Source organism: Hemitrygon akajei, chromosome 12 (genome assembly GCF_048418815.1).
Source record: "Hemitrygon akajei chromosome 12, sHemAka1.3, whole genome shotgun sequence".
Lineage (NCBI taxonomy): Eukaryota > Metazoa > Chordata > Chondrichthyes > Myliobatiformes > Dasyatidae > Hemitrygon > Hemitrygon akajei.
In genome coordinates, this window is record NC_133135.1 from 3,944,301 (window position 1) to 3,956,637 (window position 12,337).

The following is a 12,337-nucleotide window of genomic DNA, read 5'->3' on the forward strand; positions in this document are numbered from 1 at the left end:
CCTTGACCCATGGAGGCTCTCAAATACGGAAATACTAGTTTTAACTTGCTGAATGATCTCTCACAGCTGGCGATGGAAACTGCGATGGTTAGACTTACCTGAATAGCAATGCGAAGATTGAGGAAGACACTCTCATCTCCATACTGAAAAATAAATTCAAGAAGCTCTTCAGGTCTTGATATTTTCATGTTGACCCGCCTTGATAGCAAAATTCTGCAATTCAGAATTTCTTCATATAGCTGCTGTCCATCAACATCAGAGTTGTACAATTCACCCAAATTTTCATACTTCTTTAGGTCGTTACTGTCGGCGCTGTAACACAGTCCCTCGACATCGAGAAGGAACCCAAATTTGGCGTCAGTGTCATGCAAACAAGTAAACCTTTCATCCATTTCTCTGTGAAGATGGTCGAGTGTTCCCTTCATGACTCTTTCCATTTCCTCCTTAGCTGTTAACCCAGCGTCTCTCGAGGTCTCATCAGCCATTTGTTTCTTTCGTCTCTGATGTCTTTCAATTTCAATATTCCATTCTTGACAGACACCGACTCCTCCTTTGAGTGACTCACTGACCAACACTTCTCTTTCATCACAAAAATGATCTCGGAGGACTTTCAAATCCAGGGCAGCATCATGGAAGTTCATGCTAGGATCCTGCAGCCTCTTTTGAATACGGTCAATGTGAATGAGTACTTTGTTCCAAAATCCGAGCAAAATCAGAAAATCGTAACTCAACATGTGGTTGTACAGCTGCCTTGTGTCATTTCTTGTTTCACTGGTCTCGTTTACATTGACTATCATGTCCTGGAGAACTTTAAGTATCTCCTCAAGGTACTTGTTGATGGGCTTCACTGCTTCTGTCCTTGCACTCCACCTGATTTCTGACTCTGACTTAACAACCACAGGCACGGCGTTTTTGAGTTCTTCCCAGCACTGTGTTGAACGAGAGAAAAACACGTAGAGAGCTTTGATGGTTCCAAAAAACATGACCATCATTGTATCCTGCTTGGCTGCATGTACACCCACCAAGCTGAGTGAGTGATTGTTGCAATTCCAAAACGCTGCCAGGTTGTTTTTCTCACTTATTCTTTGATGAACACCACTTCTATGTCCAGCCATCAGAGCAGCGTTGTCATTAGCACTGTGACCAACAATCTTGTAGCTCCATTTCATCCTTCTCTAGCTGTTTCAAGATGTCTTCAACGAAGCTCCCAGCATCCTTCTGGCTTATCTGGATAAAACCAAGGAAGGATTCTCTAACACGGACTGTTTTCCTCTCAAAATCAACTTCCACATACCTCACTACTTCTGACATCTGCTCACGGTATGCCTGATCAGTAGTTGAGTTGAACATGAGACCATAGTACTTGGCTTTACTAATGTTTCTCAGTAAACTCTGGCGAACAGTGGATGCCATCACCCACTTTGTTCTGGAATTTGTTCTGGACACCCAGTGAAAGATAAGATGTGGATCCAGGATGACTTTCCAAATGAGTGAGGTAATCTTTTATGACAGTTTCAGTAAGCCAAGGAAATTTCCCATGTTGGAGTCACCATCTTGCTGAAGTGACTCCCTGTGTCCTCACAAATCCAGGTTCTGAGTCGCAAGGAATTTTATGCAGTGAAGGATTCTCGTCAAGATATCACGCCACTTCTGCTTTTCCTTCTCAATCTGTGACTGAAATACCACATCAATAACTCCTCTGTCTCCAGCTAAATGTCTTTCCATTTCTTTCCACTGTGTGAAGCATTCCCGATGATTCTTGGCATTTTCATGAACACTAATCCTTTCAGGTTCTTTCCACTGGTTGAATCCACTTTTCTGCTCCAATGAGGATTGATGGTCTGACCGGGAATAGAGAAGACAACAGATACAAAATGCAGACTTTTTAGAAGGGGAATAGACCAGCCATGAGCGAGTCACTTCCTCACCACGACCATTTCCCAATTTCCTCTTGAACCAAGTTTTGTTCATTGAGTGGTTATTTGTTGGTAGGAAAGGCCCCTCACTGTTCTGGAAATACTTCAAACCCAGCTTTATTATTTTTGTTCTCAACGTGTCAGGCAGAATTGCTCTTCCAGTATCCTTGTCGAATTTCAGAAGTCCAATGTTATGCTGTTCAATCACTTCTGGTATGACAGTTTGAGGCTCTTTGACACCATCCAGTTCACTAGGTTCAATGTCGTCAGGTTCAATCTCGCCAATAAACTCAACATCACCACCACCACCATTGTCTTCCCCTCCTGTCATGTCCATGTTCTCTGTGGCAGCCTCACTCTTAATCTCATCATACTCAGATTTATCTGACTTCCCCGTCAGCTTGTGACACATTTGTACTTGATCCACCTTCAGATTCTAACAAACTTGTAACAGGCGCAGGCGACTCCATTGGAACATGTTGAACTACTTGTTCCAGGCATTCCAGGGCATGAAGAACTTGCTCGACTTCTTGGCTTCTTCCGCCTCCAACTTTTGTCTCTTCTGTCCTTCAGCTCCACTTTCCTTCTTCTTCGTGAAGAAACATTTCATGGTCTTCTTACACAATGCTCTGACATAAGACCACCCTAGTGCTTCTCACCCATGATAATCAAAGACAGATCATACATCTGAAGAAAATTCTTTTTTCACTATCCGAGGATGGCTTGTCTGACTAATAGAAACTGCTCAGTGGCGCCCCCCTTCAAGTGGCACCCAGGGCATGTACCATACCTGCCATATCTTGGATACGCCACTGTATAGGACTGGAGGAAAAAGAAGTCTAAGGAATAGATTTTAAAGGTGGGGGGTGGACAGAGAAACACCAGGTGATAGGTGAAACCTGGAGGTGGGGGGGGGATGAAGAGGTGGGAAGTTGATTGGTGAAAAAGACAGAAGCCATGGAAGAAAGATTGGGAGATCGCTTCGCCGAGCATCTACACTCCGTCCGCCAGAATAAGTGGGATCACTCCTGTGGCCACCCATTTTAATTCCACTTCCCATTCCCATTCCAATATGTCCATCCATGGCCTCCTCCACTGTCATGATGAGGCCACACTTAGGTTGGAGGTTGGATTTCCAGCATCTGCAGATTTTCTCTTGTTTGTTATGGTTCTTTCTTTCTTTTTATATTTGCTCAGTTTGTTGTATGTTGCATACTGGTTCAACACCGAAGTTGGTGAGGTCTTTCATTGATTCTATTATGGATTTATTGAGTATGCCTACAAGAAAATGAATCTCAGGGTTGTATACGGTGACATATATACATTTTAATAATTTAATTTGAGCTTTGAACTTTGAAACCCATACATCAGTAAAGCAATAGCATCATCAAAGATCCCCACCAACCGGGCCATACCACTTTCTCGCAGCTCCATCAGGCAGTAGGTACAGAAGCCTGAAGTCCCGAACCATCAAGTTCAGGAACAGATATTTCCCTTCAGTTCTTGAACAAACCAGCACAACCCTAATCACTACAGTTCAGTGACAATATGACCACTTTGTACTTTAGTTCTAATTGTGTTCCCAATTTAAAAAGTGTATATTTTCTGATTTACTTGTGAAACATAAGAATTCAGTTTATTCACCAATGTCTGTAAGACAATAGTGATGAATGCCAAACTGAATTCCAGAAACCACTTTCTGACTTGTGTGTCCTTCCATCAAGGGCACGTATACAGAAAGATACCTGAAAAGGGTAGGATCCCAGCCACTCTGCTGATGGACTGTTTGTCCCACTCCCATCAGGGAGGAGGCTACATAACATCTATGCCAGGACCACCAGACTCAAAAGCAGTTACTTTCCCCAAAGAGTAAGACTAATCAACACCTCCACCCAACCACCACTACTTCATCATTTCCTGTGCCGAGCATCACTATATGGACATACAATCAATCTATGCATATAAGTTATCTTACATATTTATATTTTTTTGTTTTTTTTTGTTATTGTGTTCTTTTTCTTATTGTGTTGTTTGCACTGCTTCAGATCTGGAGTAACAATTAGTTTGTTCTCCTTTACACTTGTGTACTGGGAATGACATTAAACAGATTTGCATCTTGAATGCAGTTTGTCTGATGCTGTGTGCCAGTGCGGCTGCTACAAGCATGTTTTTCATTTGAATTTGACCTTGAGGTGACAGTGACAGAGACTGCTCTCTTATCAAAGAACCCTGGTAAAATGGTAGTTAATGGGCATTGGGAGGAATCTTTGAAGAATAAGTATTAGGAGGTGTAAACCATCTGCCCTTTCCTCTAATCATCATGAAAATCAGTTTTATCGTCACTGACTTATACAGTATGACATGAAATTTGTTGTTTTAAGGTAGCAGTACAATGCAGGGACATAAACTTTACTGTAAATAACAAAATAAAAATTGCAAAAACAAAGAATAAGGAGGTTGTGTTCATGGACCATTCAGAAACCATATGGCAAAGGGGAAGAAGCTGTTCCTAAACATTGAGTGTTTTAATATTAGCTTCAGGCCCCTGAACGTTCATTCAGACAAAGCCCCACATAAGGTTGGAGCACTTGGGGATGATGTACTGATATGGATGAAGAAATAAAGAGAGAAAAAAATAAAAGATTATTTTCACTTGTACTGTGAAACATACAATTGCTTGCATCAGGGATGTGTTGGGGGGAACCAGCAACAGCCGCCAACATAGCATGCCCACAACTCACTAACCCTAACGTCTTTGGACTGTGGGAGGACAACAGAGCACCCAGAGGAAACCCATGGTCACGTGGAGAACGTGCAAACTCCTTACAGACAGCAGTAGGAATTGAACTCTTGATTGTACAGCGGGCACTGTAAAGCGTTGAGCTAACTGTATACTACTGCATTCCCCAGTTATTAATTATCAGACAGAAAGCAAAGAATTGGGAATAAAAGGATCGTTACAGATTGTTGAGCTTTGACCAGTTAGGTACAGCAGAGATCAGTTTTGCAATCTACCCTTTCCCTCTCATGTAGCCCCGATGAAAGACCTCAGCCCAAAACAGCAGCTCTCTATTCCTTTCTATAGTTACTAGCAGGCGATAGGACACACCAGATGAGGGGGAAGAAGGCTGGGTGGTATTGGGAGGTAAAGTGAGAAGCCTGCAGGTGATAGGCAAGACCAGGTGAGGGGCGAAGTGAAAGGCTGGCAGCTGACAGGTGAATGAAGTAAAGGGCTGAAGAAGGAATCTGATCAGAGAGGAGTGTGGAACATGAGAGAAAGGGAAGGAGGATAATGACCAGAGGGAGATGAGAAGAGGTGAGAGGGGACCCAGAATGAGGAATGGAAAAACAGAAATGGCAGAGGGGGAGAAATTACCATATGTACTATTGAACGATTCCTCAATACAATTAATTGGACTCTTGACCTCACAATCTACCTTGTTGTGATCTCGCACTGCACTTTCTCTAACTGTAACACTTTATTCTGCTTTCTGTTATTGTTTTACCTTGTTCTACCTCAATGTATCCGATCTGCATAAACAGTATATCTCAATAAATAAATCTCAGTACATGTGACAATAATAAACCAATTCAAAGAACAAAGAACATTACGGCACAGTACAGGCCATTTGGCCCACAATATTGTGCTGACCCTTAAACTCTGGCCCCCATATAACACTCCACCTTAAATTCCTCCATGTACCTGTCTAGTAGTCTCTTAAATTTCACTAGTGTATCTGCCTCCACCACTGACTCAGGCAGTGCATTCCACACACCATCCACTCTCTGAGTAAAAAACCTTCCTCTAATATCCCCCTTGAACTTTCCTCCCCTTACCTTAAAGCCATGTCCTCTTGTATTGAGCAGTGGTGCCCTGGGGAAGAGGCGCTGGCTGTCCACTCTATCTATTCCTCTTAATATCTTGTATACCTCCATCATGTCTCTTCTCATCCTCCTTCTTTCCAGAGAGTAAAGCCCTAGCTCCCTTAATCTCTGATCATAATGCATACTCTCTAAACCAGGCAGCATCCTGGTAAATCTCTGTACCCTTTCCAATGCTTCCGCATCCTTCCTAAAGTGAGGCAACCAGAACTGGACACAGCACTCCAAGTATGGCCTAACCAGAGTTTTATAGAGCTGCATCATTACGTCGCGACTCTCAAACTCTATCCCTCGACTTATGAAAGCTAACACCCGATAAGCTTTCTGAGGCAACTTTCAGGGATCACATACCCTCAGATTCCTCTGCTCCTCTACATTTCCAAGTATCCTGCCTTTTACTTTGTACTCTGCCTTGGAGTTTGTCCTTCCAAAGTGTACCACCTCAGACTTCTCCGGGTTGAACTCCATCTACCACTTCTCAGCCCACTTCTGCATCCTATCAATGTCTCTCTGCAATCTTTGACAATCCTCTACACTATCTACAACACCACCAACCTTTGTGTTGTCTGCAAACTTGCCAACCCACCCTTCTACCCCCACATCCAGGTCGTTAATAAAAATCACAAAAAGTAGAGGTCCCAGAACTGATCCTTGTGGGACACCACTAGTCACAACCCTCCAATCCGAATGTACTCCCTCCACCATGACCCTCTGCTTTCTGTAGGTAAGCCAATTTTGAATCCACCTGGCCAAACTTCCCTGGATCCCATGCTTTCTGACTTTCTGAATAAGCCTACCATGTGGAACCTTGTCAAATGCCTTACTAAAATCCATGTAGATCACATCCACTGCACTACCCTCATCTATATGCCTGGTCACCTCCTCAAAGAACTCAATCAGGCTTGTTAGATATGATCTGCCCTTCACAAAACCATGCTGACTGACCCTAACCATTCCAAATGCTGGTTAGATGATTATATGTGCTAAGCTCACACTGTTTTTCTTTACTTTACTTTATTGTCACCAAACAATTGATACTAGAGTGTACAATCATCACAGTGATATTTGTTTCTGCGCTTCACACTCCCTGAAGTACAAATCAAAGTAAATATAATAAAAATTTAAATTATTAATCATAATTAGAAAATAGAAAAGGGAAAGTAAGGTAGTGCAAGTCAGGTCCAGATATTTGGAAGGTACGGCCTAGATCTGAGTCAGGATCTGTTCAGCAGTCTTATCACAGTTGGAAAGAAGCTGCTCCCAAATCTGGCCGTACGAATCTTCATGCTTCTGAACCTTCTCCTGGAGGGAAGTGGGACAAAAAGTGTGTTGGCTGGGTGGGTCTTGTCCTTGATTATCCTGGCAGCACTGCTCCAACAGCGTGTGGTATAAAGTGAGTCCAAGGATGGAAGATTGGTTTGTGTGATGTGCTGGGCTATGTTCACGATATTCCGCAGCTTCTTCTGGTCTTGGACAGGACAACTTCCATACCAGGTTGTGATGCACCCTAGAAGAATGCTTTCTACAGTGCACCTATAAAAATTAGTGAGGGTTTTAGGGGACAGGCCAAATTTCTTCAGCTTCCTCAGGAAGTAAAGGCTCTGGTGGGCCTTCTTGGCAGTGGACTCTGCTTGGTTAGACCAAGTCAGGTCATTTGTGATATTCACCCTGAGGAACTTAAAGCTCTTGACCTGTTCCACCTGCGCATCACCGATGTAGATGGGGTTGTGCGGTCTGCTATTCCTTCTGAAGTCCAACAACCAATTCCTTCATCTTGCTGACATTGAGGGATAGGTTATTGTCTGCGCACCATGCCACCAGGTTCTTAATTTCCTCTCTGTACTCAGACTCATCATTATCCATGATTGATTGGTGGCATCCGTCAGTCTCGAGAGACCATGGATCTGCGCCTGGAGTTTCCAGGGCACAGGTCTGGGCAGGGTTGTACGGGACACCGGCAGTTGCCCAAACTTCAGGCCTTCCCCTCTCCACGCCACCGATGTTGTCCAAGGGAAGGGCACTAGGACCCATGCTGCTTGGCACCGGTGACATCGCAGAGCAATGTGTTGTTAAGTGCCTTGCTCAAGGACACAAACACGCTGCCTCAGCTGAGGCTCGAACCAGTGACCTTCAGGTTACTAGTCTGATGCCTTGCCCACTAGGCCACGCGCCAACACATGATACAGCCTACAATTGTGGTGTCATCAGCAAACTTATATATTGAGTTTGATGGAAACTTGGCTACACAATCATGGGTGTACAGTGAGTACAGCAGGGGGCTGAGTACATGGCCTTGCGGGGCACCGGTGCTCAGAGTGATTGTAGAGGAGAGCTTGTCCCCTATCTTTACAGCCTGGGTCCTGTCTGTGAGGAAGTTGAAGATCCAGCTGCAGATCTGACTGCTAAGACCCAAGTTCCAGAGCTTAGGAATCAGTTTATTTGGAATGATGGTATTAAAGGCAGAGCTGTAGTCGATGAAAAGGAGCCTTACATATGCGTCTTTATTCTCCAGGTGTTCTAAGGAGGAACGTAGTGCCAGAGAGATGGCATCTACTGTTGACCTGTTGCTCCGTTAGGCAAATTGCAAAGCATTGAGGTTGACTGGTAGGTTATGGTTGATGTGTGCCATTACCAATCGCTCGAAGCACTTCATAGCAATTGATGTTAGAGCCACAGGTCGGTAGTCATTCAGGCATGCCACCGTGCTTTTCTTCGGTACTGGGATTATCGTTGCCTTCTTAAAACACAAGGAGATCTTAGACTGAAGCAGAGAGCAGTTGAAGATGTCAGCAAACACTCCAGCTAGCTCGCTTGCACAGGTCCGGAGAACCCGTCCTGGGACGCCACCTGGGCCCATCGCCTTCCTTGGATTTATCTTCAGGAAGGCTCTTCTAACATCCTCCTCGGTGACAATGAATCTCGATGCCACCAGGTCCGGTTCATCCAGAGGGGGTGGGACGCTCCTCTTCTGTTTGAATCTTGCGTAGAATACGTTCAGTTCGTCAGGAAGAGAAGCGCTACAGTTATTGATATTCCCAGCCTTTTCTTTGCGCCCAGTGATCTCAATCTTAGGGGTGTGGGAGGGAACCAGAGCATCCAGGAGTAACCCACACAGTCACAGGGAGAACATGCCAACTCCACACACACACAGCGCCAGTTTTGAGGGAATTTTGGTTTGCAAGAGACTTTGAGGCCCTGCTTAAAGAAAAATAGAAGATGCATAGCAGGCATAGGCAAGTACGAACGAATGAGGTCCTCATGGAGTATAAGAGAACACTTAAGAAAGAACACACACAAAATGCTGGTGGAACACAGCAGGCCAGGCAGCATCTATAAGGAGAAGCACAGTCGACGTTTCGGGCCGAGACCCTTCATCAGGACTGACTGAAAGGAAAGATACTAAGAGATTTGAAAGTAGTGGGGGGGGGGGGGGAATGCAAAATGATAGGAGAAGACCGGAGGGGGTGGGATGAAGCTAAGAGCTGGAAAGGTGATTGGCGAAAGTGATACAGAGCTGGAGAAGGGAAAGGATCATGGGATGGGAGGCCTCGGGAGAAAGAAAGAGGGGAGGAAGCACCAGAGGGAGATGGAGAACAGGCAAAGTGATGGGCAGAGAGAAAATAAAACGTGTGCAGGGATGGGGTAAGAAGGGGAGGAGGGGCATTAACCAAAATTAGAGAAATCAATGTTCATGCCATCAGGTTGGAGGCTACCCAGCCGGTATATAAGGTGTTGTTCCTCCAACCTGAGTTTGGATTCATTTTGACAGTAGAAGAGGCCATGGATAGACATATCAGAATGGGAATGGGACGTGGAATTAAAATGTGTGGCCACTGGGAGATCCTGCTTTCTCTGGCGGACCAAGCGTAGGTTTTCAGCAAAACGGTCTCCCAGTCTGCGTCGGGTCTCACCAATATATAAAAGGCCACACCGGGAGCACCGGACGCAGTATACCACACCAGCCAACTCACAGGTGAAGTGTCGCCTCACCTGGAAGGACTGTCTGGGGCCCTGAATGGTGGTGAGGGAGGAAGTGTAAGGGCAGGTGTAGCACTTGTTCCGCTTACAAGGATAAGTGCCGGGAGGGAGATCGGTGGGAAGGGATGGGGGGGGGGACGGACGAGCGGACAAGGGAGTCGCGTAGGGAGCGATCCCTGCGGAAAGCAGACAGCTGGGGGGAGGGAAAGATGTGCTGGGTAGTGGGATTCCATTGGAGGTGGCGGAAGTTACGGGGACCCGGAGGCTGGTGGGGTGGTAGGTGAGGACAAGGGGAACCCTATCCCAAGTGGGGTGGTGGGCGGATGGGGTGAGGGCAGATGTGTGGGAAATGGGAGAGATGCATTTGAGAGCAGAGTTGATGGTGGAAGAAGGGAAGCCCCTTTGTTTAAAAAAGGAAAACATCTCCTTCATCCTGGAATGAAAAGCCTCATCCTGAGAGCAGATGCGGCGGAGACGGAGGAATTGTGAGAAGGGGATAGCATTTTTGCAAGAGACAGGGTGGGAAGAGGAATCAGGACTAAAAGAAGGAATGAGATTGCCTTAACAGATGAGGTGAAAGCAAATCCTAAGGGATTCTACAGATAAGTTAAGAGCAAAAGTATTGCAAGGGACAAATCTGGAGATCTTAAATGAAATGCATGGAGATCTTAAGTGAAATTTTTGCATCTGTATTTACTCAGGAGATGGGCTCAGAGTCTATAGAAATGTGGCAAAGTGGCATCAACTTCATGGACTCTACACAGTTTACAGAGGAGGAAATGTTTGCTGTCATGAGGCAAATTAGGGTGGATAAGTCTCCACAGGTGTTCCCTGCGTGAGGCAAGTGCAGAAATTGCTGGGACCCTAGCAGAGATATTTAAATCATCCTTAGCAACAGCAGAAGGATTGGAGGATTGAAGGATAGACAATAATGTTCTGCTGTTTAAGAAAGGCTCTAAAAGTAAATTATGAAAATATAGATTAGTGAGCCTGACCAGTGTAAAATGTATTGGAAGGTAGTATAAGGGTCTAGATTTTGAGCATTTGGAAAGACATGATTAGGAATAGACAGCATGTCTTCATGTGTGGTCGGTGGAGTCTAACTAATCTTATAGAGTTTTCAGGGAAGTTATCAGGAAAGCTTATGAAGACAAAGCAGTAGATGTTGTCTACATTGACTTTAGCAAGGTATTTAACAAGGTTCCATTTAGGAGGTTGGTAAAGAAGGTTCAGTCACTCAGCATTCAGGATGAGGAATTAAACTGGATTAGACATTCTCAGCAGATCTCTGAGGATCTAACCTGGTCCCAACATATTGATGCAGTTGTAAAGAAGGCAAGACAGCAGCTATACTTCATTAGGAGTTTGAAGAGATTTGGTATGTCAACAAATACACTCAAAAATTTCTATAGATGTACCGTGGAGAGCATTCTGACAGGCTGCATCACTGTCTAGTATGGGGGGGGTGGGGTGGGGGTACTGCACAGGACCAAAAGAAACTGCAGAGGATTGTAAATTTAGTTGGCTCTATCTTGGGTACTAGCCTACAAAGTACCCACGACATCTTCAAGGAGTGGTGTTTCAGAAAGGCAGTATCCAATATTAAGGACCTCCAGCACCCAGGGCATGCCCTTTTCTCTCTGTTGCCATTGGGTAGTAGGTACAGAAGGCTGAAGGCACACACTCAGCGATTCAGGAACAGCTTTATCCCCTCTGCCATCCGATTCCTAAATGGACATTGAACCCTTGGACACTAACTCACTTTTTTAATATACAGTATAGTATTTCTGTTTTTTACACAAATTTTAATCTATTCAATATACGTATACTGTAATTATTTTGTTATTTATTTATTACAATCTCATTGTCTTGTTTTTTTCTTCTATATTATGTATTGCATTGTATTACTGCTAAGTTAACAAATGTTACGTTACATGCCGGTGATAATAAACCTGATTCTGATTCTGACATTGGCTTTGAGGGAGAATCAGAGTGGTAATAGATGGTTGCTTCCCTCACTGGAGGCCTGTGTCTAGTGGTGTGCCGCAGGGATCAGTGCTGGGTCCTTTGTTGTTTGTCATCAATGATCTGGAAGATAATGTGGTTAACTGGATCAGCAAATTTGCAGATGACAGTAGTGGACAGTAAGGAAAATGATCACAGCTTGCAGTGGGATCTGGACCAGCTGGAAAAATGGGCTGAAAAATGGCAGATGGAATTTAATGCACACAAGGTGTTATCATTCAGTAGAACCAACCTTGGTAGGTCTTCCACAGTGAATGATGGGGCACTGAGGAGTGCTGGAGAACAAAAGGATCTGGGAATACAGGTCCATAATTCATTGAAAGTGGCATCACAGGGAGATAGAGTCATCAAAAACGCTTTTGGCACAATAGCCTTCGTTAATTGAAGTATTGAATACAGAAGACGGGGTGTTATGTTGAACTGTATAAGATGTTGATGAGGCCTAATTTAGAGCCACCTACCTACAAAAAAAATGTAAATAAAATTGAAGCAGTGCATAGAAAATTTACAAGGATGTTGCTAGGTCTGGAGGATTT